Source organism: Temnothorax nylanderi, unplaced genomic scaffold (genome assembly GCF_030848795.1).
Source record: "Temnothorax nylanderi isolate EJ_2023f unplaced genomic scaffold, tnyl_v1.0 TNYL_tig0001_pilon, whole genome shotgun sequence".
NCBI lineage: Eukaryota > Metazoa > Arthropoda > Insecta > Hymenoptera > Formicidae > Temnothorax > Temnothorax nylanderi.
The window spans coordinates 3,774,748-3,802,735 of NW_027249063.1; the positions used below are offsets into that span (position 1 = coordinate 3,774,748).

The 27,988-nt window shown below is 43.0% G+C and overlaps 1 protein-coding gene across 7 annotated transcripts in view; it reads left to right on the forward strand.

The window, feature by feature from the left end:
• Nucleotides 1-27,988, forward strand: part of Soxn (SRY-box transcription factor soxNeuro) — a 283,767-nt gene that overhangs the window by 35,220 nt on the left and 220,559 nt on the right. For all 7 annotated transcript variants that reach the window (XR_011721188.1, XR_011721210.1, XR_011721230.1 and 4 more), the window contains one exon: nt 13,022-13,074. The gene's annotated coding sequence lies outside the window, so the exon portion shown is untranslated. The remainder of the gene's footprint in view (nt 1-13,021; nt 13,075-27,988) is intronic.

Sequence of the window (27,988 nt, forward strand, 5' to 3'; positions counted from 1 at the left end):
TTCTGCTACAAGCACCGAAACATAAAATATCGATGCGAGACACGATTCGCTCATTAACGACGGGGATCGTTCATCACTCGTGCCATAACATTGTTCGTGGTCATGCGTGAATCGGACGTAACGTTTTCCCTTAACGCCGCGGAACGTTCCACGGGGCCAGAAGGTATCCAAGAGAATAACCTGGGTGGTCCGATATCAGCTGCGCAGCTTCCCAAACGCATCACGCGTTTTCCTGCGCTTTCCTACACGGTGTCCTAGTGCTCTTTCCCGTGGTCACGAAATGCGGAGAGATCCGTGCTCGGCCGTTAGAACGAGGGAGACGACGAATCGTGCGGTTGTTACCTAGTGATGCATGGCTCGGTAATAGCTACAATACAACCAGCTTACAAGAGGGGTTCCGCTACCATGCCGCTCTCGGCGACTTGAGATTTATTGCCTCCGGGCGGATCGCGGATTCCCAGATTCCCCGGTTTGCTCTTATAAATGACTCCTATTAATTGACCGCGCGATGGTAGACAAGGAAAAAGGGCCGCGCCCGACACCTGATCCATTTACGCGCGGATAATTCCACGCGGCACAGGTGATAAATTATTTACATTCGCATTTAGAGATATTAGGGAAACGTTTGAGATAAGTGCTAAATAGCCCGAGGATAATCGCTGTTGAAAATCGCGATCTTCCTTGATCCTTAATACGTCAGCTTTAAGAAAAGTAGAAATTCCTAGTAATTTTGTAATCTTAGCAATTTCGCAATGTTAACTTGTCAGTCAAAGGAATGCGCAGCAGAGACAAAAATAATCACGGGAGCTCGAGATAGATACGAAATTATTACTTTCGAATTCGTCGCGGTACTTCACCGTTCGCGTATTTGCACTCGACTCGTATATCCACGCCCGCGGTGAAAAAAAAAAAGAAAAAGAAATACAGTTTACTTCTCGGCGTCAGACAGAATTTTCCGCAGCTGAAATTACCGCTTTCATCGGAGCTGCGGTCAATTTAGCCTGCAAACTTCCCGACACACGAGAGTTCGCGGGAGCGACATTCGAGCCGAGCTGAATGGCGACCTCCGCGCCGTGGGTGTTCCCCGTCATTTCTTTCTCGCTTTTTTTTTACCTCCCTCCGCCCGCGCGACGCATGATCGTCCGGATTTTAAAGTGCCAATCAGAGGGGGGGCTGGAAAAGAAGAGAAAGCAAGGAAGAATATTCGATATCGCTGGACTCGTGCCACGGCCACGTGTCTGACGCGCGGGAACAATGAGAACTAGACACATTCGCCGGGCCAGCACGAGCGCAGCATCCCCGAGCGAGCGAGCGAGCGAGTAGCCACCTATATAACGAGCGATCACGGCGCTATTAAACGCGTCCTAATGCACTTAATGACGAGTTCTCGTGCGAGGCGTGTGATCGGGAGGGTAAGCGTGGGTGGGCTGCGTGTCAAAACACGCGCGTCCAATTCGCACGCGATCGGGCGTAACTCGAAACCGAAGACACATCGGGATCATTCTGTTAAGTTTCGGAGACACGCTCACCTCCGTCGAAACTCAGCCGTTCCGTTTTGTAAACTTAATGGATATATGCACGATTAAGCGCCTGACTTAAACGCTCCACCTAAGACAAAATGAAATAGGTTGTTACGCGTACGTGAATTCGCGCGATAAATAAACTCACGTTAAGTTACACTCGCAGCGTTTTCTCCTCACCGTGTTCAGATTATACTGAGCGGCAGCATATTTGTAGCTTTCCGAGGAGATCACGATTGCCCGCGCGAGGTGTTTCGACTCGTGAAATTTATGTAAAATCATGCAGGCTTTTGTTCGTCGGTGTGATATGTGGACTACTAACGGTGTGTAATAATGTAAGACCGAAGGTCGCAGGTAGCAGACCGCCGCCTCTCTCGCATCCTCATAACATGTAAAACACCGGGATTACGGGATAATGACTAGGAAGCGCTGGGGTGTTTGTAAACTTTACAGTTTGCCGATCCACCGTACATATCCAGCCTTGTCGGATAGTTAGAACGGTCGGGAATATGCGAATGAAAGTTCTACATTCGCAGAGATTACACCGCGATAACGTCGTGCCGCAACGAATCGTGTAGTTTGAAAGTAGCAAATATATTTTTGAAGGTTTTCATATAATGGTACGGTGGTCGATAATTTTAGCTAAATTATATGTTTGGCGTGCAATTTTTTAAAATATTTTCCATACAAAAATATAGAATTGCCGTTAGTATATGATTGCACACATAAGACTGTTACAAATCTCTTTATGGAATTTAATTTATAAGATACGATAGTATAATTGAAGATTAATAGCTGCATTCAACACTACATAATAAAAATGCAATTTCTATCTAGCGTTTCATCAGAATCGAGAGTCTCATTTTCGGATGTAAATGAAAAAAACAAGTTTACTGCACGTGTAATGTAAAAGCTTTCAAGCAAAACGCTAAGTTAATAATCGAACTCGCGAGCTTGTTGAAAAAACGTGCCGAGACAGCGGAGAGCTAATGAAACGCTATGGTGGATCACGGGGTGGTGGTTCTCGCACGTAATTCCCGCTGTCCGAAGACCGCGCCAGAGTGGACACGAGGGATTCTGCCGTAGGGTCTACCACCCGTGGCTTTAATATCGCTTTATTAACCCACTTTGGACGCGGGCCCGATTTCTCGTCGGGATCCTGGATCCTGTCCTCCCCGTGAAACCTTACGTAACGCTGAATTGTTGGGCTAAGTAGACGAACACGTGGCGAAGATTTAGTGTAATAAGTGGCGCATGATCGCGTCGATTAACCTGTTCAATAAAATTGACGAGGTATATTGATTTTTTTATCGAATTTATTTTTTATATCGGACTTGAAAATCAAATTTCGGTTAAAACAATGTTGACTTACAATTCTGTTAAAAAAAATCAAATTTTAGGTCTATTTGCATCTTTGAAACTTAATTTATCGAAGCGTAATTGCTTTACTTTTTAATGTTAGATTATATTGTGACACTCTATGCACGTTTATTGACATTAAAAAAACAATCGTACTATTTTAGTATTATCATTGTGCTAATGTTATAGAATTTTTTATGTAACACAGAAGCTGCGCAATTGCAGAATTTTGTCGGCAATCCTACGAAACAAAGTCATCGAATTCACATATCTGTCTGACTTACGCGGAGGTCGGTTTAACTAAGGTTGGCTTCCTTCATAGAATCGAAGTTGACAGATGTTAGATTCAAATATTTTAGCAATCATTCGAATCTGCTGTGAAGCAGAAACATAAACGTCACATTTGTGAGCGCTTATGAGAATTTCAAGAGATATAAGTTACAATGTGCAATGACTTTTTCCAAAATCTATCGTTTACGAACGTGCGAAATATATTTCTGGCGATATTGTTGCGAATGTATTTCTTGACGACACGGTATGTAATCGCGAATGTCGGGAAAGCTTTGGCGCTAGAGGGAAAGACAAAGAGAAGGAAGAAAGAGAGAGAAAATGTAGATCTTGCGTGGAACTCTGCGTAAAAGGCACCCTTTTAATCCGCGCTCAGCGACTCCCTTTCGATAGACGGGAGATTATCACGGGGGTATCGTACGGGGCCTCTCGAGAACGTTGGTAAGGGTGAGTGAGGGGCGAGGAAAGAGGAGGAATCCAGAGAGGAGTCGAGGAAGAGAGAGAGTACCCTATGGTTACTGGTGGCCAGAAGTGGGGCTCCCGTGGCGCGGAGTACCGCCAAATCCACCGCAAATGCCATCGAGTACTTCTTGCTCGTACGTGAGCGCAAGGGCGACCACGAGAGCATGTGGTACTTGAACCAGTTGGGGACCACTGAGAGTTGGCCGACCGAATGTCGGCTGCGTGCACGTGGTGCAGCCGAATAGCTCGCGACAAATGAATATGTGCTATATACAAGCTCCATGTATCAGCAAGGGCTCGTATCCTTTTAGGCTGCGAAAACTCGCGCTGCGCTCTCACGTCGAAAATTATATGCTTTGCGATAATTATATGAAATATTGTGCTTTTACTGTATCTATCTTTAATTTGAAGTTCGTTTTTTAGAAAATTGAACTGGATACGATCTTTTCTACAATCGTTAACGAGATATCGTTTGTATTTAATTTATAAGCTCTCGCATAAAATATTTTTATTTCTTTCAAGCAACTAGAATTGCGATATTTTATTTAATTTAGGCAGGAATAAGACCCTTCTTTCTTCTATTGTCACCTTTTTTCTTTTATTAGGCGGGCAAATATTTTTCAGAAACATTATGAATAGTTCGTGAACGCGATTTTTTCTGCTGCTAACACACAACTTACTTATCAGTACCAATCTGATTTTTTTCTCTGTGCATAATAGATATGGCTATATAGTCCAGAATGAAGTCGCGCATTACATATTAAGAGGAAGTTAGTTCGTCGCGATTACTGTTACAATTGAACGAGGATGATTCGCGCGAGCATTTTCGAAACCATCGCTCGCTTTCTGCTTGCGATTTTCAGGTCACAACACTTCCACTTTTATTGACTATACTTAGGTCGCAGGAGAGACTTGCGGCAGCGCGTTGACGTCGCCTGTTGGAAATTCGGAGTCGCCCAGTGAACGACGACGACGACGGCGACGCCGACGACGAGAAATATGTATAAACAATATACATTTATATATCAACGTACATACACGCATCGGCGCGTATCGCTCCAACGGACTTCGCGTGGGTCGGCGTGAGGGTGACGTCGGGAGGCCGGAGGGGAATGGGATGGAGCCGGTTTGTAACAAAATCAATAGAGGGGTGGCGCGCGAGAGGACACGGGGGGATAAAGCGGGAGGGAAGGGGACAGAAGCGTAAACGGGCCGGCGCAGGAAGAGGGTGGCTCGCGCGGGGGTGGTTCGGCGAGCGCAAGCGCACTCGAATAGCGCGGAGGTGGTTCCGCGGGTGGCGGGTAAGGAGGGTGGGCGAAGGAAGACAAAACCACCCCGCCGCCGGCTACTCCCACCCTCTGGACGAGGCGACGGACTGCGATGGAGTGCCTCCATCCTCCATCTCCTCTTCCTCCTCCACCTCATGCTCCTGCTCTTCCGCCGTCGTTGTTTCCCCCTTCACCCGTCCCTACGCGCCACCTCCTACCTCCTCTGCCGCCTACTTCGAGTCTATAGAACAGCTCTCGCTAACCTGGAACTCGGGCTCGGGGGGTGATGCACCCCCTAGAATGGTACGTGCTGCCATCGTCACTGACGTGGCAAACCTCGGAACAGCGCGAATCTCGGGCATTTTGTCTCAACCGGAGCGTCGGTCCAACGATATTCTGTCGCATATTTTATGAGCAATAGTTTGAGAAAGATAATAATACCCTGTATCGTGTGTAATCTCCCCTTGAACAAGGGGACAAGAGGACAATCCTCTCTCGCATTTTAGATTCTTTATTATTCTAACGTGTAATAATTTTAAACCGTTATCAACGCGTCTAGATTTGTTAGAGTTACACCGTGAATCGGTTTAGAGGCTTGTCGATACATTGAAAATCCGATTAACGTAGCGTTCACTCCACTAATCGGCGAGTTTGTGTGATGCAGTATCATTCTTTAACACGTTGAACGCAACGGTGGACACCGTTATCCTCTGTGACCGAATGTGAATTCTCTATGAATGGTGGATCTAAATGTTCGCTAATATTGAATTTCCAAATTCACAAAGTCTCACCAGGTTGTGTAGCAATCCCTCGCAAGTTATTGTCGTTCCGGGCAGCAGCCTCGCACGAGTATCGATTCTTTCGTATAAAAAGTATCAATCCACAGCAAGCACCAAAAAATCAATGAACTATCAAGCCATTTAGAAGTTTAAAATATTAAACAACTATTCATGTTTCTAATATTTTATATTTATTTTAGGTGTAATCTATAATTCGCTCAGATTTAAAGATAAAATTCTGTTTAAAATTTTATATGTCTTTTAATATGTGTGTGTATTATATATATATATGTGTGTGTGTATTTAGATTTTTCACGTTTTAGTACACGACAGATTTATAAATCGCGAATACTATCCTGAACTTTATTAATACTATCTAAGTGAGTTTAACAATAGATCATATGTCATTATAATCACGTGATACAATTAATGAGAAACATGCAATGTAATAATTTTTACAGTTTCTTACCTTTTTGATCTATCTGATAGCTTGTCGAATAAATTTTTAATGTTCACGAGTTATACATCAAGCTCGCGATATCGCACATTAGACATACGTATCCGCAATAACGTACGACGCCTCTCGTGCGGTTTGTACCTGTCGCAAATTTACTGCAGATGTATTCTACGTGTGAATGGTAACCTTTTCACGCCGAATACCGCCATTTTAGTGAAACGAAACGGTGCTGTCTTGGCCTGATAAATCGTCCAAGACGGGGAACTTTGCGCTGCGGCGGAACGTCGTTTGCAAACACTAATAAAGTGCCATTCTTCCGCCACTCGGTTCGTCTCTCACCCTCCGGTAAATAGGCTTGCTCGCGCGCATTGTCGCCGCTCGTGAGTGCGCGGCTACGCGCTCTACGCCACGCGTGCGTGCGTGCGTACGCGCACGCATTATTTCACGCGGGGGCGTCAAAAACGTATTTACCGTTCCCGGCGGGACAAGCGCCTTGATTTGTCGCCGAAAATCAGGCTAGGGTGGAATCAAGGGTCGCGATAAAAGCATTAGCTGCCCGCTTAAGTGTTTTTCCAACTTGTTCAACTCTGTTGTCTCTTCTGTCTCTTCTCTTCTCTCTCTCTCTCTCTCTCTCTCTCTCTCTCTCTCTCTCTCTCTCTCTCTTTCTCTTTCTCTTTCCCTCTTTCTCTTTCCGTTATCGTTTCTCCATCCCCTCCTCTCCCTCCCTGTCATCCAATGTTGTTGTAGGAGGGACGTCGCCGTCCTGATATCGACAGGTCTGGCGTGTCTTCACGTCCTTAGCATTTCCGTTTTTCTCTTCTTCCGCAAGATTGTTAAACAGAAGCACCGCGAGGAAACTGGCCGGAGCTTTCGACATTTTATCGGATTGGTTATTGACATGTTTCGTTATAAACTTTCGTGAACTTTGACTTAATTAACTGATGAATTATATGAGCGAAACCAGTGATATTAAGGGGTCAGTGGTGAACTCCGTTTTAAAGGTCGCCTTCCCCGAAGACCAACAGCGAAAGGTTAGTTAGTTTTGACGATGCCGAATCGATTTTATATATTATAATGAGTATTTGCAGGATAAGGATAAGATATCTTTTAATATCTATTTAATTCCTAAAATTAATAGATAAAAATGTGCTTACTCGGGTCACTAAATTAAAATCTGTTAATTAGGTTTATTAGTATTTAACGTACTTTATGATAAAATGATGCAAATTGTCATAAGGTAGTTAGCTTCTGAAACTTAACTTTGCCAGTTTTTATCGATTTTTTTCTGAATATAGCGACTCAATGCAATGTATGGTCGACGCAAATGGTAGTCGGTTGAGCGAAAGCGACGTAATAATTTGAACAGTGGCAAACAGACTTAGATAAAAGTAAATGAAAGAGAAAGGGGGAGGAGATAAAAGTCTGGAGGGAAAGAGAACGATGGGCACAGACTGAGATAGAGACACTGTCTGACAAAGGACGACAGAATCTCTTTGTTCTCGCGGCTCAACGGCTTCATTTCGTGGCCGCGATGTTTTGTCAAGGTCACTCTCATTCACTCCCTATGCTAGTAGCTCGTTTTCGTTCTCCCTTTCGGATTCGATGTTGTCATTTATGCCTTTTTATTTTTTAATCCCGATATACATTGATCGTACGAGCTTCAGTCTAATATATAGCAAGTTTCATTGCAATCAAACGATTTCAAGCAGCGTGATATCGCTGGCGCCGACATAATCAAATTGTATATGTAGGTTTTTGTTTGTTTTGGACGATTTGTAGATAATAGAGGAAGGAAGAGAAGGGAAAAGAGTTTTTTGAATTCGAGGCATAACGACTAACAAAGTACCCTATATAATCGATGTCATCTTGTGTGACGAATTTTACGTAATATATATTGTAAACATTGCAGGTAGTCAAAATACAAGAAAATTTTGACTTGTACCTTTGCAAAGAATAATCTAGCTCATTGCTTCTGTATGTCATTCGGAACAAGCTCGTTTCAGGGTTGTCGTTTCTGAATGGCAATATTGGTCTGCGGTGTATGAATGGCGTTTTTTGAGATACTCGAAAGAATTCTTCTATTTCCTTTTGTAGCCTTCCCGCTTTCAATCTCTTTTCTGCTTCTGCCTCTTTAGGTCAAATTTTACTTGATGTTCTATATATTGAGTCAAATGATAGACACTTAATATTTTGAAGAAATGATTAAACTTCTATAACCAGACGTATTAATGACGAACATCATATTTTTTCCTTTATTTATTTATAAGTTACTACGTTGAAGTATTTATATTCATGCCTTTATTGCCTATTATTATTCCCACTTTTTATCATTTGCTTTCTTATTGCATTGCTTATTTCTTTCATTGTTAGAACGACTTACCCTAAGAGAACATAACAAACTTCTCTCTTTCTCTCTCTCTTTCCTTCTCTCCTCGGTTTCTCACATTTCTCGTCTCCGCGCTAGATTTCTTTACGCGGTGGACCAACGATCCATTGTCAACTCGGGCTCAGTAGGTAGAAGTCGGGTGCAGGAGAGGAAGAATTGTCGCACTGTAGAACCGAACCCCTACCGACAACTCGAAAGGAAATGAGGTGCCCCCGACAGGACCTATCCCAACGAAAAAGAAGCCACCGGACCGTGCAAAGGAAGAAAATCTTTCCTTACGCGAATCACGCGCGCGTCGTTGGTGTCGACACCAACGTCTTGACCGCGTTTCTTCCTTTAGAGATGGAGTATCGTATCATAAGATTAAGATATATAAGTAATCCTCTACGCGCGATGATGTCTTATTTCCTTAACGTTATTTCATAGCACGAATACCTCGTATACCTTTATATTATTATTAAATGGAAAAAATATGATGTTGAAAAGATACGGTATTAAATGCCCGTTAATATTTTTATTATTTTTATTTATTATTATACTAGTTGTTATTTTTATTTGTAATAATAATAATAATTATTATTATCTTTATTTATCGATAATGTAAATGCGATTGCGTCGCGCTATCAATACACACCGTGTCAGTAGGAGGGATTAGAGATCTTACTTTTAATCTTTTTTGTATTTCTTTGGGCGCGTGGCTCGACAAAGGCACGAGAGGTCCTGTGTAAGAGAACGAAAGCGAGAGCCCACTTCGAGAGATGTTTTGGATTTGCCAGGTGCGAAGAAACGCGCGCGCGCGCGCGCGCGACCAGTATTCTTATTCTTGAGTGTTTCTCTTGTCGGTCAGGGGCCCGAGAAAAAAGATCCCTTTGGAGGATCACAACTCGGCCATTCAATTTTCATGCTACCCACGAATTCGATGATGTGAAGCCGCATTAACAAAGTGAATATTATCAACTTTACAGAAGGGAGGAGTCGTCTTAAAGGAAGAAAAAGAAAATTGCTCTCGTTCACGATAATGCGCGGTTTCAGTCTAACTTTTAAATTCAACTATATTTATATGAGTTTTATTTTTTACTTCGGTAACTTCGGCGAACAATGTCAAATGCATCTAACCGCATAATTTGCATATAAATTAAAAAGATTCTTCTTCGTGTGCGATATGTCGGCTTTATATGGGGTGAGAAAGAATCGGCTTTATTTTTTCCTATCGGCGAGATAACGAGGCATGGACCAAGAGTGACACCTGAGGTGTCGACGCCATGACACGTTACGAGGGTTGCCATGCCAGACATCCATCACTTCTTTGTATAGCAGCCCCGTGACACCTGGTTCTGCGTTCCCCATCTCCACTGTAAACCCCTACGATTCCTTTTTAACCTCCCTTCCACGGCCCCATGATGGTCGTATCTATTTCCGAAACTGTTTGGTTCGCGATATGGATGGAATCATGAGCAAACGTACATGTATGGAAATTCTGATCGTGCAATTATGCTTTTTGGCAAAAATAAGTTTAAATTGATTGTTAAAAATTGATAAAATATTACAAGAAACTTTCCAAGATCAAACCCAAGCGAATTAAATATATCTACATTCTAAAGGCGATTTGTATTATTCATACGTAAACTTGCACTTGTAGCAGTCAAATTCATGTTGAAAATAAGTGGGTCACCCTCAGGAAATATTTGAAGAATAGAGTCTCGTTTTTGCTAAAAGTCAATGTTAGTCCCTCAAGACAGATTACTTGCTTCGGTGGTTTTGAAAAAAAAAAAGGGCAGAAGTAACTGGTCAGTCCTTCACTTCGTTTCTAACCCTCGGTCGGGAATCCCTTCATTGAGAGAACGATTGCTAAATCCAGGTGTTCCTGTCCCGCTACATCCTCGGAGACCTTCATATTTCACTCATCTCGTCAATGGGAGGAAGCCAGATGCAGGTGTGCCGGTTTCGTTCAAGGTAGATCTCTGCGATCTCGTGCAATAAATAGGATGCATAGCAAAAGAAATGAAGCGTGGGCGGCAAGAGAAATGTTCAAACCTCGACCGCTGGCTTTTATATGGTGAAACTTCCGAATTGTGAGACCGATTAGGTATACCCACTGAGAAAGGGCTGACACGCGACTAATGGTGAAACGTTTGGCGGAAACTCATTGTCATCATCGCGATGATTTCGGCGTTATTGTGTGTTAAGCAAAAAATTTGAGCTTCCAATTTCGTTTTTACTTAATAGCCGCTAAGCTTTTCGCGTGCGATGTCATCGAATAGATTGTGTAAAAATGCATAATGCATATTTTAAAGTTTATTTTATAATATAAAATGTTTTGTTAGGAATATTTTAATAATCTATAAATATATACATATATATCTATAGTATTATAATCCATACTTATTATAAAGATTAAGTAACTTTTGGAAGTTTAAAACACATCATTTTCACATTCGACGCAAACAGGAATTTAATTACTATTATCGCGCTCGGCGAATAATTTCGGGAGGACGGACGTCTTCCGGGAGAATATCAATCGATCGACACCTTCGGTGACCTGACCCGTCGACATATAAGCCCGGCATTGCTTTGGGGATGGTTTGAGGGAACTCATCGATAGCCACCGACAGAGGGAGGCGGTACCTCTCATTAATAACCGGTGACTCGGCGTTTATATAAATAATCCTACGCGGTCGCGCAGGCACTCACCTGCGATTCGGTCGATCGCTCACTATCCTGACATGAAAGAAGCTTCTCCCCCTACGGTTGTACGACCGATTCATCCACCGCCTTCGTGCTCTTTCGCTCGCTCGCGTGTCTGTCCTCTCTTTTTCTGTCCGTGCCTCATTTTCCCCTTCGGATCGCCATCGCCTCCTTCCTTCTTTCTCTTTCTCTCGCGAAGACTCCCCAATCGGAATTCCGAAAGGCACTAGAGCAGGGCACTCCTCTAGTCACTGCCAAGTTTATGAATGCCTGCCTACGACGTCCGGTCATTTATTTCGGCAGCTATGCTCTACATCTAGAATGCTCGCACTAATACTCCAACTAACAATCCACACACTCCAATGTCCAACAATGTCCAAGACACGCGTACACGCATCTACACTTGTGTCGCGAGTTCTTGAACTCAACTAAAAATTGATTATCTACATTTTTCAGTATGACGAAAATGTTTTCTTGATCTACGAGGAATATTTTTCCAAGTAATTAAAGTCTTAATTAATTTTAGTTCTTCTTTTCCCTTTCCTTGTTCTTTTCTGTACGATTTAAAATGTTTGTAAGAAATAGCTTAATATTTTCTTCTGACAGTACCTTAGATTCCGAATTCATTAGATTATCGAAAAAGAAACTAATGTAAGTTACGAGATCGGGACACGAAATGCTACGGAATTCCGAAAGTGCGAGAAGAGACATTAAAACTATTTTCCGTGGCATGATGCGTCTTCGTATAACGGCGTAATAAAAGTTTCCATTCTTGCAAATGGGTAAACTTTATTCGTGAGACTCTGTCGCGAGAGAAACGACGGTCCCTTTCTGCTCCTCTGCTTTGGTATATTGTCCCCGTTTGGTCCACCCGTGCGTACACTTCGGGGTGGCGCAATTACTACTTGTCCGCTTTTACGACGCAAGCGACACTGACCGGCGAACGAGGACAGAAACTTGAAATTCAGAGAGCCACGAAAGTTTGCCACAAAGAATTGTGGCAGCAGAATTGGACATAACATTTTTTTTTTTTTTTTTTTAGAAAACTTCGCGAATTTAGGCTTTTTATGTAAAACTGTTCCACGAAATTCTCCATTCTTATTAAATTAATAAATATATAGATTAATAAAGAAATGTATAGGTTGTTATTGTTATATTTATACTTGCGAATATTGTTTGACGTATATTTATAAAACCGCTGCAAATTTTTCGTACACTGAAGTAAATATATTACGAATAATCTCTAGAGACATATTGGGATGTAGTTCGTTTAATATTCGATTTACGATGCTAACGGAGCAATGCGTTTGTCTTTATATTGTCTACTGCTTATCTTAAAAGTTATACGTTTTTGTACATGATTTCTCATTCGATTTCATTCACGCCGTTTTTTCTGGTCCGTCGGAGGGAGAGCGTAGATCGATCGTATCGTAAAATATTTAACGAGGTAGTTCGGCGAGGCGTCTTTGTAAACGATATGAATATCGCAATAAAATATATACGTATACGCCTATATACGGTATAGTGGCGAATATAAATTCAACGAGTTTCCGTCCCCCATCGTCGGCTCGTTTCTTGCCTTTTCGCTGCCTTGACTTCGCTCGTTGCGGTTGCCTGCGAAACTCCATAAAAGATATGATCGAGGCATAACGCGGATAATTTCTCTTAATGCCTGACATAATGTTTAATTTCAGTTCCCGCCGTCTTTTCGCACCCACTGTGCACCCCTTTCCTTCTCTTGTCTATTCTTCTCGCGACTACATATGGAACATCTCAATGAACATCACCTTCATACGCATTTCTCTCTATTGTTTCAGATGAATTGCGACTTGCTGCGGCCCATCGGCAGGAGGTGCACGTCGTGTGATCGGTGAGTCTTATGATTTGGATCCTCTTCCTATTTTGGGTTCTTACGACTTTCGTATAGTTTTCGTGTTTAAGGGGCAATTCTGTAGTAATACAATCACACAATCTCTATAGTAATGCATTAATTTCAAAATTTCTACACATTAAATTCAAATTTTCATTTTGATTTTTACCACGCTTATCACATCTAGAGTGACACATATAATTTGTAGATGATATAATTATAAGATACGAAATTAATTTTGAATCGGAACTATTTATTTTCTTTTTCACGCGCATTGCATCGTTCGTTTTATACACAGAAATAGAAATCTGCATGCATGGATGATCTCGCTTGCTCATATCTTTCTTTTATTCATGAATATCGTACGTGAAGGAGCGCGTGACAATACCTCTTTGGTGAACCTCCAAAGAGATTAAATGAAGGATCGTCAATTGAGAGCAGTCATGAATTTAGAAAAACTTAATATGATTCCGCATTTCATATCGTGAATTTATTAATATTTCTCGATTTCGAATTTATTAAGAAAATTGAATGATAGCAACTTAAGCAAGTCATTATACGTAGATGTTAATTGTGACTCGAAAGAAATATTCAGATTTTATTCGAATTTTCATTCGAACGTTTAAAAATTACGGGAGGGAAAGTGTAAGAAATTATTATATATTTAACGTTTGTCCTTTCCTTCTCGATAATCTTCGAAATTTTCTCCGTCTACTGCATCAATTCGCGATGCATGAAGAGGAAGCAAGATGATGAGGCGGTAGAAAGAGAGGAGGGTAGGGGGCTGGCAGGAAGTCGGTAGAGGGTGGGAGGCTGGTCGGGGTGTACTCCGAGGGTGGAAGAGCATCCCTCTTGATGGCGTCACCTCGAGGGCCCAATTAGCGCTAGCACGAGTGTCATTTCGTCGCGGTTTCCGCGTACTGACTGTCGTTCACTGGCGTTTTCTGCCAGTGGTTTCGTTTCTTCCGCGTAGATAGTTATATATGTATATAGCGTGCGTGATGAGGTGGCTGTATTTCCCGGCGAGTTGCCCCTGTAGATTCCTTGTGCTGATCTCCCTCGTCTCTCTCTCTTTACCCTACTCTCCTGCGGGGAATCTTCTTCCTCTTTTATCCGCTGCGCTCCGCCTACCGACCCTACCGAGTGCATTATCCAATTTTCTAGCAGATATTTCGTGATATAATAATTGGACATTCAGCGCGAAGCGCCATCCTTTCCGTCTCGACCGTCTCTCGCTCGTCGGCTTTCAGGACGAAGGACGGTTGAATTATATTCTTCGGGGAGGATAGCGCGAGAGGAGGAGAGGAGGACAAACCGCAAACGATATCCCGCGAAGGGGCGGACTATCAATAGAAACATTTTCCATCGGTGCGGAATGGCGTTGGATAGTGGGTGTTTTATCTCGCCGTCTCCGTCTTTTTTCGTTACTTCTCGCGTGGAGCGCGTCTCCTCCGTCTTGTTCTCTTTCATTCGCGTTCTGCTCGGCTCCTCGGTTATTTCTATAACGACACTTTGTGCAACGTTAATTATTGTCGGTGTAATGAGCTCGAGGAAGTCTTCCAAGACGCAGTCTTGCAGCATTTCTCCCACCCGCTTCTTTCTCGTTACTATCCGCCTGCGTTGTCGCTCTCTGTTCCACTAGTTAGTGGCGCCGGAGTGTCAAAGGGCTCCTCTCTCGTCATTCTCGGGACGGATACCTCGCGAATCTCCGCACTTCCACGGAGCTGATCTCGTTAAGGGACTCGTTCTGCCCCGCCCGTTCGCGCCTTGTTAGCGTGTCTCGTGAAGTTTATTTCTATTTTTCCTTGCCGGAATTGGATGGCTCTAGATCGCTGAGAATGTGATTTGAGAGATATTAATGTTTTTCGTCGTGATGGTGCTATTTATATGATCGAGATATATATGTAATCTTAGAACAGCGAAATTATTAGCATGAACCATGCAATATGCAATTGAGTTTCTCATTGAATTTTTTGTTTCTTTATATATAAATATTTCGAAATTCCATTCGCGAAATACAACAGTTTTAGTTGGTAGAATTCATAAATTACGGTAAATAAATAAATAAATATAAATTGCTGTGCATTTAATTAAATTATTTATTATTTTATTAAAACTCGCCGCACCTCAAAAGTTTCTTTTTGCAAAAGCACAAAATAATCTGGGGCGGTGAGTTTACCTTTGTTTTACCGCACCCGAAAATAAACGCGAAAAGCTTGTAAAAACAGGGCGATGTAGTCAAAAGAGGCACCGCACAATACCATCGTTAGGGCCCAGCACAGGCCGATGACAACTCTTTCCCGGTATACCGTGTATCGAGTGTCATTCAATTGCGCATCCCAATTAAATAACAGGCAAAAGGGTGACATAGCGTCGTAAAGCGTCTCGGCGCCCCCTAATTGCGAGTCTGAAGGAGGTTAAAGCATTCACGGAGGAAAATGAGAGAGAGAGAGAGAGAGAGAGGACGATGTACAACAATCAGGAATGTTTGATTTCACGCGAAGGGTTGTTTCGTGAGCAACAAATGGCTACCTGGCATGGTTAACATTTTTGAAATGCATTTTTCAATTATTTAATTTGATTTTTTTCTTTTAACGAGTTTGGCGCGATTACAAATTCAATGCAAATCTGTTGCCAGGAGAATTAAAACATTATTATCAGTTTACATGGAAAATAAATTCGTTTAATTGAATGAGAGGTCGATTTTTGATAATTGTTACTTTAATTATTTGATTCTTTATTAAGAATAATGGGGCACGTTAAAAAAATAACGGAATATTTATATTATGTATTTCCGTATAATACATTTTTTTAGCCACGTTTGTGTGCTTTTCGACGCTTGTGCGTTCCCCTATGCTCGCATCGAGATGTTTCGAGATCAGTTGGGCTCCTCTCTCGTCTATAATCTCGACAGTGCGAACTTTTAACGGTAGGGTTACCGCGTGCGCGTAAAGAATGAAATCGCGACTCACGGGGGTGGCAAGACGCGCGTTCTACCGTTGCTTCCGACTGTTTCAGGGGGGAGAAAAATATTCGCCGGTTTCGGTGAAAACGACAACCGAGTTAGGTCTTTCAGGTCTGCTCATGATTAGCGGCACGCCTGCGCACGTCTGTTCGCGGAGATGCTGCAGGGTGTCTCTTGTGCGCTATTAAAAGGTAATGTAATTAGCACAGGCAAACGAACTAATTACTAGAATACGAACGGCAAGCGAGACGCACAAAAGGACTCCCTTTGCCGCTCCCCCGCCTTCCCAACCCCTTCATCTGTATCTCTTCTTTTCTTCGTTGCCCGTTTATTTCTCTCGTTGTAGACGCATCCGTTACGTGTCGACGCGACCACATGACGACGATGACATCGTCGTCTACGATACTCAGTTCACCACTGACAATTAAATGGGCACTGTTTTGAGAATGAAAATGTTAATTAAGGGCTGTTCCGTCTGCGATTGACAAAGGGAGTGAGACGGTCGTAAATTAATGCGAATTTTTTGGGATAGGATTTATAGTTTAGTTTAGTAATATGTAAGTAATTATTTTACAAATACATGTGTGTGAGAAGGAACATGATTAAGTCCGCTCAATAATTGACGTCCACCTAACAATAAGTTATTTTTTTTTCTTGACAATTCTAGGTGCTTATTCTTCATCTATAACGAATGTTTTTCGATCTATAAAGTCATCTTTCGAGAAAGGGTTAAGGTGTCGCGCATTGTAGCCGTTTCTGAATGATCGTCGCTGCGAGATCGTTACGGCGAGCGAAGTCGCGCGGAGGCGGCTACGTGCAAAATGGAAGCGCCGTAATTAGTATGCGCGTCCGCGTATTATGCACGCAACGGCACTCACTGCGCAACCACATTCTGCAGTTGTGGCAGTTCGCGGCGGCGACGGATGAGAGGCGAGGGGACGTCGCGACGCGCTGGAAACGCGGTGTTGCGATTCACACTTACGTTCTCGCCGAGCCCTTGTGGCCGGAAACGTCGACGGGGCGTGCTACGTGCACGCGGTTAGACAGACGCGTCCCTTAACGCGCGCGTACGAGCACGGGGGAGGACGAGAGAGCACGGGCCCGTGCATACGCCGCCCGCCCTTGTGCGTGCTCGCGTGCTTGCTCGCGCGCGATGTCGTCCCGGGTGTCGCGGCGCGCGGTGCTGTATCACGCATCGTGAATATCGTATCACGCGCGACATGTCCCGCGACGCGAAAATGTTCGCACCCTTCGCGCTTGCACTCGCAGTTTCACGCGAGGGCGCGCACATGGGCGGAGAATGAACGAGTCTCGCGAAACTTAGCCGACTTTACGTGTCCGAATTAACTTTTTTTCTCTCTTCTCGTCTCGATGACAGTACGCTACTTTTTGTGATGATGAATAACAATGATGAGATATATTTTTGTTATGTGAAGAAAGCCATGTTTTCTGATATTTAATTTTTCTCTCGATATCGCAGTTTATTCTTTTATATACAGATACATGCTGCTACATATAAAGAGATTATATGTTATGACGTACGCTTTCGAATGATTGAATCTGCGCAAAGATTCCTCTATATATCGATCTAGAATTTATCCCAGACGTGATGAGACGTGTTTTACAACTTTCTTCCTGTCGTTGATCCGCTACCCTTTCGTTCCTGAGAGAAGGGTCGCGCGAGGCGTAAATTAATAAATGCTATAATTCACGCACGAGTTTTCATACCTAATGAGAGAACGCCGCGTCATTCCGCGCCATATGCGCGTCTTCGCAGGCAGCCTCGGTTCGACTTGCGCGCGCCGTACACGGGCCCGTAGAACCGATAAAAATCGCTTTGTAACGCGACTCTATCTATCACGCGATTCCGTCGACCGACGTTCTCCGCATGACGAAAAATCTTGTTTTCATAGTGACGAAAATCGCAGCGTAAGCGGACGTCGATTTGTACCGTCGCGTCGTCAATGCTCTTGCGCTTAATAGAATGCGTTTTAAAGAAAGTACGTAAAAACATATGAACAACTAGATTAACAACTCTCACAATCAGTGATATCATTTTTATATAGTCATAGTAATCGCAATTATCGTACTTTGTATAAAATCTTCATTATTTCCAAGAATATCTCAATGCTCCGTTGTCGATCCGTAGATTTTGTAGGTCAATATGCATATGAATTAAATCGCGAATATGTTTATCGGCGTTAAATAATTTGTTGTCCCTCATCTGCGCGCCGCAAGCGTTCGTATATTCAATTTCTTCGTAGGATTGTTCGTTGTTTTTAGTAATTGAGGAACGGAGATGGGATGGAGCACGATAAAGGTGAGCGCTGCATCGTTGCAGCAACGCGAGGAGAAGAGAATAGAAAAGGGAAGCGGCAGACGGCTTCACGAAGACAACGCTCTCGACGATACCTTCGGTCCTCTCGGTCGTTAATCGTTGGTTGCACCCTTTCAACTCCGGCTACGCTCCTTTCCCATGGAGCTTTTTCGCGCTTACGCCCTACACTCGTCCATTAGCCTCGTCTTGTCGACGAGAACATATCTGCCGTATCGTCTACATCCTCGCATCTGATTTCGCCCTCAACCCGCGAGCTGTCATGTGCATGTATGCACCTGCATATGTGTCCGTGCGTGTGTCTGGAAAAGCTAGGATAACGAACGTGGGTAGGCGTGAAGAGCAAGCGAGCAACAACTGGTGCCCTGTTTGGCGTCTTTCGCGGGTACGGAAGCGAACGCGCGCGTTTCTTCCATCCGACTCGTCTTGTTCATTGCGATTCTTCGACACGTCGATTTCACGCATGGTCGACCTTATATTCATTCATAGCAGGGTAATTACGAAGGAAAGGCGTGGATTCTTCCATAAATAAACTTAGCAAGTACTAAGTACTAATAATAATCATACTTTATTCCTTAGCTGGTATAATAACGACTGTGTTCCGGTAGACTGATTTTTGAGATTTAAGCATCACTATATTGCTTGCTTATATTATGATTTAATGCATTAATTTGTTGCATTTATTGTGCAGTTAGCCGTACAGAAATTTGAGCATTCTTTTTATGCTCTCTTTTTTTGCTTTTCCCGATATCTCTTCTCGTCGCGCATGATTTTATTTCCGCGATTTCTTCAGCTTTTTCGGCTTAGCATCCTATTCTCCAGCCAGCGACACTCGACTCGACTCGACTCAATTCGATTGGTAGCAAGGTGCTTTCTGGGACATTCGGCGGAGATGTTGGCAGACCGAGGGCGATTCGCAGGAAAGGAATGCTAGACGACAGAGGTCTATACGTTCGCGCTCGGGCAAAGAGCAAGTCGTCGTAAATGCAAAATCAGTATGTAGGTGTGTGTACATGTGTCCGCGTGTTCGTGTGGATATTCGTGCGCGTGTATATACGGTCGCCTTGCTCGAGCCAAGCCCGAGGGGTTTACGAACACAATAGTTTGAAATATTCGAGCGCCCTGGCAAGAAGTTGCCCTCGCGCCGGTAATTAACGAGTTAAAGTTCGGCGTCGCGACGGCTATCTCGCTCTCTCGCTTCCTCTCACTCGTGTCTCGCATCGTGGCGTCCTCGTCGTCCGCTGTAAGACTCCCGGGCACCCATTAGCCAAGTGCCACGCTACGGAGAACTCTCCTTTTGGCCGCCAAGAAAACCGAGCGTCACCCCTTTTGGCCCCGGCACGTCCGGGAAAATTATATCGCTGTCCTTTTTGGCTGAGCTTTGGCAGTTGTTCGCGTTTGCTTTTATTTTTGTCATCGGACTGCTAATGTCTCCCACGTTTCTAAGGCCTATACTCGTTTATCATTCTATATCACATAATATTTCACGCATACTTAAATGTTAGAGACACTTTCTTACATCCTGAAAAGTTTGTTCTAAAGATAAATATTCTAGTTTTGTATATCTAGATATATTGAGACATAAGAGAATTGAAAGTATTACGCAAAATATTTTTACCTAGAATTGTTTTACGTTATGTTAATATATTTCGTACGAATAAGTAATACGTGATAATAGTGTCTATACATATGCAGTGTATGAATTGTTTGTTCGCACGCAAATTACGTAGACATGGTGTAATCTACAGATAACGCTCATTGAGGAGCTGTAGCATCCCCTTTGTTTTTGAACTAAGGCTTTTGCTCAAACAGGTTAGACTTAATTCAGAATTGCTCCTTGCACAAATTTAACCACAAAAATAATTACATGTATAACTTACCGATAAAAATATAAATTATTATTACGTTTTGCATTTCTTGCTCTTTTTCGAGGAAGAAAGAAATTGAAAGAGAATCTTCTAATTTCTCTCTCTCTCTCTCTCTCTCTCTCTCTCTCTCTCTCTCTCTCTCTCTCTCTCTCTCTCGCGCTCTTTTGCTTTCTCTCTCTCTCTCTCTCTCTCTCTCTCTCTCTCTCTCTCTCCCTCTCTCTCTCTCTCTCGCGCAAATTATGCTAGAAATATCACTTTATCGCAAAGATTATATGTGCTATATACATATATAACCGATTCTCGAGATAAATCGACGAAGTTGGCCGGTATTAGACAAAGTAACTTACCAATGGGATACGGGTTTTGAACTAAACGGGGGAGGGGAGAGGGGAGAGGGAGAAGAGAGGGTTGAGAGGATAGAACGGAGGGAATTCGAGTTGCCCGGCGACAACTCGAGAGTCCCCTTGGAAACTGTTCCTCTGTGGCACGGACATTCGTCGAGAATTCGGGAGAACTTACTCTCTCTTTCCCTGTAGATCAAATATGCTTTTAGATGTAACACTTGGACTTTATCGCTACATTATTTCCGCCATGGAAATTGTCACGGATATTTCATAAATGTTGTAAAAGATGTGTAGAAAAAATAGTCCATTTAAAAGATATTTGATCGTAGAGAATTTAGTTTGAGCAAAAAAGGATAATATCTCTAAGGCAGTAAATATTTTATCTCATTACGGTTAAAATTTTAAAATTACTACGTGCGATAACTTTTCAAAATTTATTCCTTGGAGTTTTAAGCGATTCCCTTTTCACACGTAGGGAGAAGGCCGCGGACCAGTTTCCTGGCAGAAATAATGGCGTACCCGAACCTGGATTAAAACATCACACTCCCCCCCCGTCTTAAATGTATGCAGATCGCATACCCTCGGTGTATACACACGCGCGCGTCCACCAGGAACTCGAGTATTTATGTATTCAAATCCCCATGCTCATCGAGTGGGACGTTTGTTGGCTTTTCTAATAGAACCGTTTATTCTTGCATTAGCATATGCACATACCGCTCGGCATCACATATGCGATATGCCGAGATTCGTCCAAGAGCGTGCGTACACACACGCGAGTATATCGATTATCGTCGTATCTCGGTTCCGTATTCCCCCTTTTGAGCTGCGTTTTACCCTGGCGATCGCTGGATGCTGGATTGAAACTGATAGCATAGAGCATAGGTTATAAGAATAAATTTTGGTAGATTATTTAAACAGTGAGCCAAAATTTAAGGGTAATTGTCACTATATATTGTTGAAATCTGAAGAAATGAAAGACAGTAATTTAGAAAAAGGAATATTTTATTTCGATTATTTTCCATATCAATCTTTTTAATATGTATAATACATGTATAATTCATGTATGTACACATGAAAATAAAAAAAGCACTATTAGATAATGCTCTAATTAATTAGAGCAAATGCCATTTCCGGTCCAGTCTAGATCTTGATAGCTTAATAATAATTTTGTGTACTTTTTTCCAAACTCAGTAAATTGCGCGCCGATTTTTTGTCGATATTTAAAACATAACTCTTTGTTGGAACAGTAAATTCATATATTTAAATCGAGAAATATACAAACACAATATTATTATTAGGCTAGAGATCCAGCCTGGATCGGAAATGGCATTTTCTTTAATTGATTGTATATATTACATCGGTTTTCTTTCACTTGTTATTGACTATTCGGATCTCATTACACGGATAGTTTTGTTATAAATTTCTACTCTTTGCTCAAGAGGAACGATATAGCTGAGATTATCGTTTAATCGCGTTTAATCAGCAATGGCAGGAAATCAGTCATCTCATTTTTTCTCGAATGAAAGCTATTCGGGCAAATATTCGTAGATATCAATCGTCCAGAAGAGTGCGAGCGGTCCTCCGCGCCAGAGAGAAGAGAGGCTCGAGAGAGCATGAGAAAGAGGGAGAGATAGAAAGAGAGAGAGAGAAAGGCGAGAGACACTCGGGTGGTAAACAAACTGTCTGAAACACTCCGGGACGCTCCATTCCATTCGAGAACCCTGCGAGCCCCGTAGGTCCTCTCGACGGGCATTATCTCGGTACATATTTAAGTGCATGACATGAAGACTGCTCTGCCCCCCTTTCCTATTCGCCCCCGTGGCTTCCACTGCCCCCTCGGCCCACTCCTCGCCCTTACCGTAGCCTCCCTCTAGCCACCCTTGCCTATGTTCTTCGCAAAAGCCATCCCCGCCGTCCGCTGTGGTTCCGCTTCTAGAAGTCCTCGTTTCCCGGCCACCAGCGCCGTCGTCGCTGCCGCTGCCGTCGCCGACGTCGCTGCTGCTGCTGCTGTTGCTGCTGTCATATGCAGCCCTAGGGTGGGTCATCAGATACTACAGCTCGGATAGTATAGTGAACGGAATACGCGAGCGAGGCATGCGCATTGCACAATCGCGTGCACGCGCACACCCGCAAATAAATTGACTTGTATACGTCATCGGCTAGCCGCGTGTCGGAAGACGTAAGGAGAAGAGGGGCAGTGTGTCGGTATGTCGGGACGATGGAGCGAGATGAGACTCGGTGGTAGCTTCGTGCGAGCAGCGAGCCGAGATTCCCGCTTCCTGTCGCGAATGATCGCGTAGTTGGTTATTTCGATGGCTTATCCGTCGGCGCATCGTTCGTCCTCGTTTCACAGTTGAGCGATATTATTCTGCACCGCTCGTATGCCTTTGTAATATACTCGGAATACTACATTCGTAATTACATTACATAATAGTTTCCAAAGTTGAAATTATATAAAGTTATAGATATATTTCTATGCTTTCAAATCGCCTTTTATTAGAGATGTTAATTAAAGCGTTCACACACACAGTTTCCCGGAAACTTTCGCTCTGCTTCCGATATACTCGGCTTCGATATATCGTTATCGTTATCGTCATCGTCAGGCAAATTCGTACGAAATGCCGATCAGAATCAGCGATACGTCGGAAGCGGTCGGCTGTATATACGACATTCTTTGGAAGGAACGGAAAGTACCGGCACGAGTACGAGAGGGCGAGAGAGCTCGCGAGAGAGGGCTCAATACCGATTCAACGATTCCGGGTCGTTTAGCATTCCATCGACAATCTGGACCGTCGACTACCGACAGGAAAGTGAGAGTCTTTCCTCCCTCTCGCCCCTGCACATCGCTCTTCTCACCCCTTCCCCTCACTCTCTCGTCGCTATTATGCTCGTTCCTCGTCAGCTGACTGTTGATCGAGGCTCTATCGCTTTCCATCATTCGCGACCGCATGGCTGGCGCTCCTCGTCTTTTTCTACGCCTCGTCGAGCGATCTCCTCCTGCTATCCGGATTCTAAGTCCCTCGTCCTCTCGTCGCGCCCCCGCCATCGACATTGCGAGCATCGAGAGTGACGTCGAGGGCGCATTGTCCGGATCTTCGCGAAGACCGGAATATCCCCCCCCCCAGCCACCTCCTCTGTCCCACCTCTTCTCCTCCACTTCCTCGGGAAACTCCCGAGATGACACCGTCGAGAGGAAGTCTGTCGAACGTCGATACCAAACAAAGTTTCGGGCCCGCGCGATTTTCCTGTCTCCAGATCGATTCGAAACCTGTAATACGTTCCTAGATTCTTCCTATCTCTAAAGTCTCGAACTTTGGATTCTAGAGTTCCGAAACTCTCGAGGAATCTGAGTACAAGGGCAATATTTATATCTATTTCTCACGATTATTGAATCATTGATATTATTGAATCAATTCTAAGAGAATCATATAGGTACATATGTATTGATAATTTTTAAATCTTATATTAATTGAATCGAAAAAAAATTGTGTTTAAGTAGTTTTAAACACAATTTTTGTGTATTCATAGACAAGACTGTCTGTATTATCTTTTTTGCAATGAGATTCGAATCGGAAGGTAGCGGTCGCTCTGTGTATCGCATTATTTCTTTACACGCATGTACTATATTTTGATCGCGAATATTAGGATCGTACCTCACGAACAATTAGTTATCACATGCGCGACTTTGTCAATCGACGACTCGTACTATTACGTGTTGTGAGATTACTTATCGAAGTAGCAATCGGAGCGATAAGGTATAGAAATTATTCTTTCACGATATTTGCGGACAGGAATTATTTTTTTGACGATACTTGTATTTGAATATACCTGTCTTGTATCGAGCTTAGAATCTCTCTTTGGCTTGAGTATAATTCGCCTATCATTCTCGGGTCGAGAGCTTGGAACAATACGCGAATTGTCAAACCGAGTGGTATCAGTACGAAAAGCAAGATATATCGACCATTCATTAACAATTGACTAAATGCAAAGAACAGAATATTTGGCGTACATTTATTTCGTAGTATATTCAAAATTTCGTAACGACAATTAATTAAGACACAGCGTTCGAGCTTTACGACGCGCGATGTGCGTATACACAAGGTCATCTTGTTTACATGGCTCGAGTCGATAGGTGGGGGAACAGCCGTTCCTTCTATCCTCGCATTACCCTTCGACACGCGATCGCGACAAGTACAAGATGCCGAACGTGATCATTCTTCACGAATGATTTGCGATTGTCGACACGCGATTAACTCTTTTAATTAGCGACTCGCAAGCGTAACTGAGTGGCAGATAAAAAAAAAAACATTTCGCATGATTTACTTATTTGAAACAGAAATTTGAATTGGAATTATATAAATGATTGTCTTGTAATATTTAATTATCTTTTTAACGATACCTCTGAGCAGTCGGATATTTTTCGTATTGCTCTTTAAATTCCTCGTCTACTCAAATGTCGTCTGGTTATTATTTTTTAAGATCGCGGAATAATGTACTAATAGATGATTGAATCGAGTGATTAAAATAACAAAAATCTACGATATATTTCATTAAAACTTTTCGTGGTTCGCATCTCGTTCGTTGTATTAATTCGCGAGCTGTCGTGAGTAAAGCTTTTTTTTTTACTTTTCGTGCACAATGCGATAAAATGCGCAGTGTGAACGATTAACGTCGAGAGTATCGTACAAAATGTCGCGCGATCGTAATTAATTGTTTTTTCGCGAGTGTTACGCAAGTACTATGAAAAATCAGCAAGCGAGAAACAAAAGAGGAGGAGGAAGCCTGGCCTGGATGATATCGGGCAACGGCGGAGCAATCAGGCGTAGGGTGAGTAATTTATTATTTATTTATATTATTACTTATTACTTAAGAAATTAATCGTTTATATTTATTATATATTTATTTAATTTTACAAGTAGAGTAAACTTGGAAAAAAGTGATAAATGATAGAGCAAGTCTTGCAAAAAGAGATTGTAGATTTTATAAAGAAACTATTTTATCAAATTTTATACAAGCATTCTGCGTGCAGCAAGATTTTCAGTAAACGAAATCTAAAACGCTACGAATCACGTCAAATTTTGCGTAAATAATTGTTCTGCTTCTTAATCTTGATTGAGCTTTAATGTCGATTTAATTATTGAATTATTATTATCCGTATTTCAAGATATGAAATTTCCTTTTGAATTTACTCCAACTCATCTGACATGTTTTTGAGATGAGTGACATTACTATAAGTAGACAATACTATAAGTGTTTTAGAATCTGAAACTAATATAGTGCCAATATAAACTATTTTCGTCGTTTGCGAAAGTTTAATGATGGCTAGGACCGTATTTTGCGGTCGACTTCACCCGGTACCGAGTGTTCGGACATTAACACGCGCGACGGATAGCGCTTGATAGACTCGTTACGGGTGACGGCGCATCTCAGTTTGACTTTGTGACGAACGATAATTGCCGTATACCGAAATTACGATTAAACGTGCCACGGTACCGAAAGAATCGCCGCGATTTCGACCGCGTCGCGTCGCGTCGCGTCGCGTCGACGTGACTGTTGGGCATTATGCGCGGAATGGAACCACGATTACACGCGGACCGGCGCATTGTGTGACCGGCACTGGTATTTCGTGACGCGAATCATTAAAAACGTATCGGCATTGTGAAATAGGCGAGACAGAAAAAAAAATAAAGAGAGAGAGACTGACACACGCTCGCAGTGCTGGCGTCCCCGTATTTTATATCGCGTGCCGATGTCACGGTGGTATTTTGCGTCAACCAGCGTAACGAGCCCCCGTTGGTTTATTAAACGTTCCGACCCGTAACTTATTGCGCAAACGACTAATTATTTTTGTGAAAAGCCATCGGCGCTGGCCAAAACCACCCCGGCGATATTTCGACATTTAATTAATGTCGGTGCGAATCCGCGGATGGCACGACGATATGAAATTCTTAATTGATATTCGTCATGTTTTTAAATAACGTCTCTTGTCGAAGTAGCGAAATGTTCTATATAATTTAAATTTGGACAATTCTTGATTTTTCCGGCACACGTAAAATTGGTATCTGTGAGATATTTTTTGGAGTCAGTTGCAATCATGTCAAAACAATGTTATTGTTAGTATTAGCGTACCAGGGCACCTATTGGTATCTGCGTGAGGATTTTATAAAATAATTAATGTTAATATTTCATTTAGAATTAAGAAGAAGATTTCATTATCTTTATAGATTTCATTATCTACCTAATTAGATTGCAAATCGCGCCGGAGCTTCTGATTGATAGCGTCGCGGATATCCTTAATCGGCGGTTTATATTCTCTGTCCGTTCTATATCTCGCATAAAATTCATCGTTCCCCTTTCTTCGCGGGGCGATCTTCGCGGCGACGTCTCGCCGAAAATGTTCTTCCACTTATTTTCACAACGCGCGGTTAACGCGCGGTATGCACGCCGGCATGGATGGGGGTGAGAGAGGGGTGGCCCCAGAGTCGTTTAATTTTGTTTATGCGAGCACTTTGGAAGACGTAAACACGGTATCTCAATTCACCGGCGTAATTTCATCCCACCCGGCCGGTGCAGCTGGCTGCGTTACGATTATGGCGTAATCATATCGGATTGTTATTATGGCTGATGGCCATGGGGTCGCTGCCGTACGTAGGGTGAGCAGGCTTATCTTTGAAATACGTTGATAGGACATCCTCTCCTCGGCTCGGTGTGTCGACCTGCCTCCCTCTCTCCTCTCGCGGAAGACTTTCGGCGCTCCTACTCTTCTCCGGCTTCTTTCTCGCCGTATCCTCGGCGGTCGCGCACGCCATGGCTACGCTTTATCGCGGCAGGGGCGCGAGAAATTGCCTATGGATCCGGCCCCTTTCCCTCGACTTTTCGTCGCCTTCGTTTTATCTGAGATGAATTTTCAATTCGCGCCACGAATTCCCGATTTTCATGCCGGCGCGCGTCATACGGAATGAGAAAGCATCATTGAGAAGTTTAACGATGATACGCTTGACAGGAATCTGGATAATCAGAGTTTTTAGCATTACGCTTTAGATTGTAATTTTGCAAAGATTGCACATGTCAGAAAACTTAGTTGACTTTATCGCAATTTGTTCAGACTATTGACAAATATTATTTTATATATCTTTCTCTATATTTTGCTTTTGTCGATAGATGAAATTTAATATCGTGATGAAATGTAGGAACGCAGAGATGTGAAGTGGCAGTAATTGCTCTCTAAAGACGTTAGCGCGTAAAAATAATGTTAGGAGCCGCGGCAAACAGAACGCAAGGACCCGCCTCCTCGGCCGCAAATCCGGACTCTTCGGGGGTCGCATTGTTCTCGATCCCGCCGCCGCCGTCGACATCATCAACGTCCTCGTCACGGTGACGTCCGTATTAGACATTAGACTAC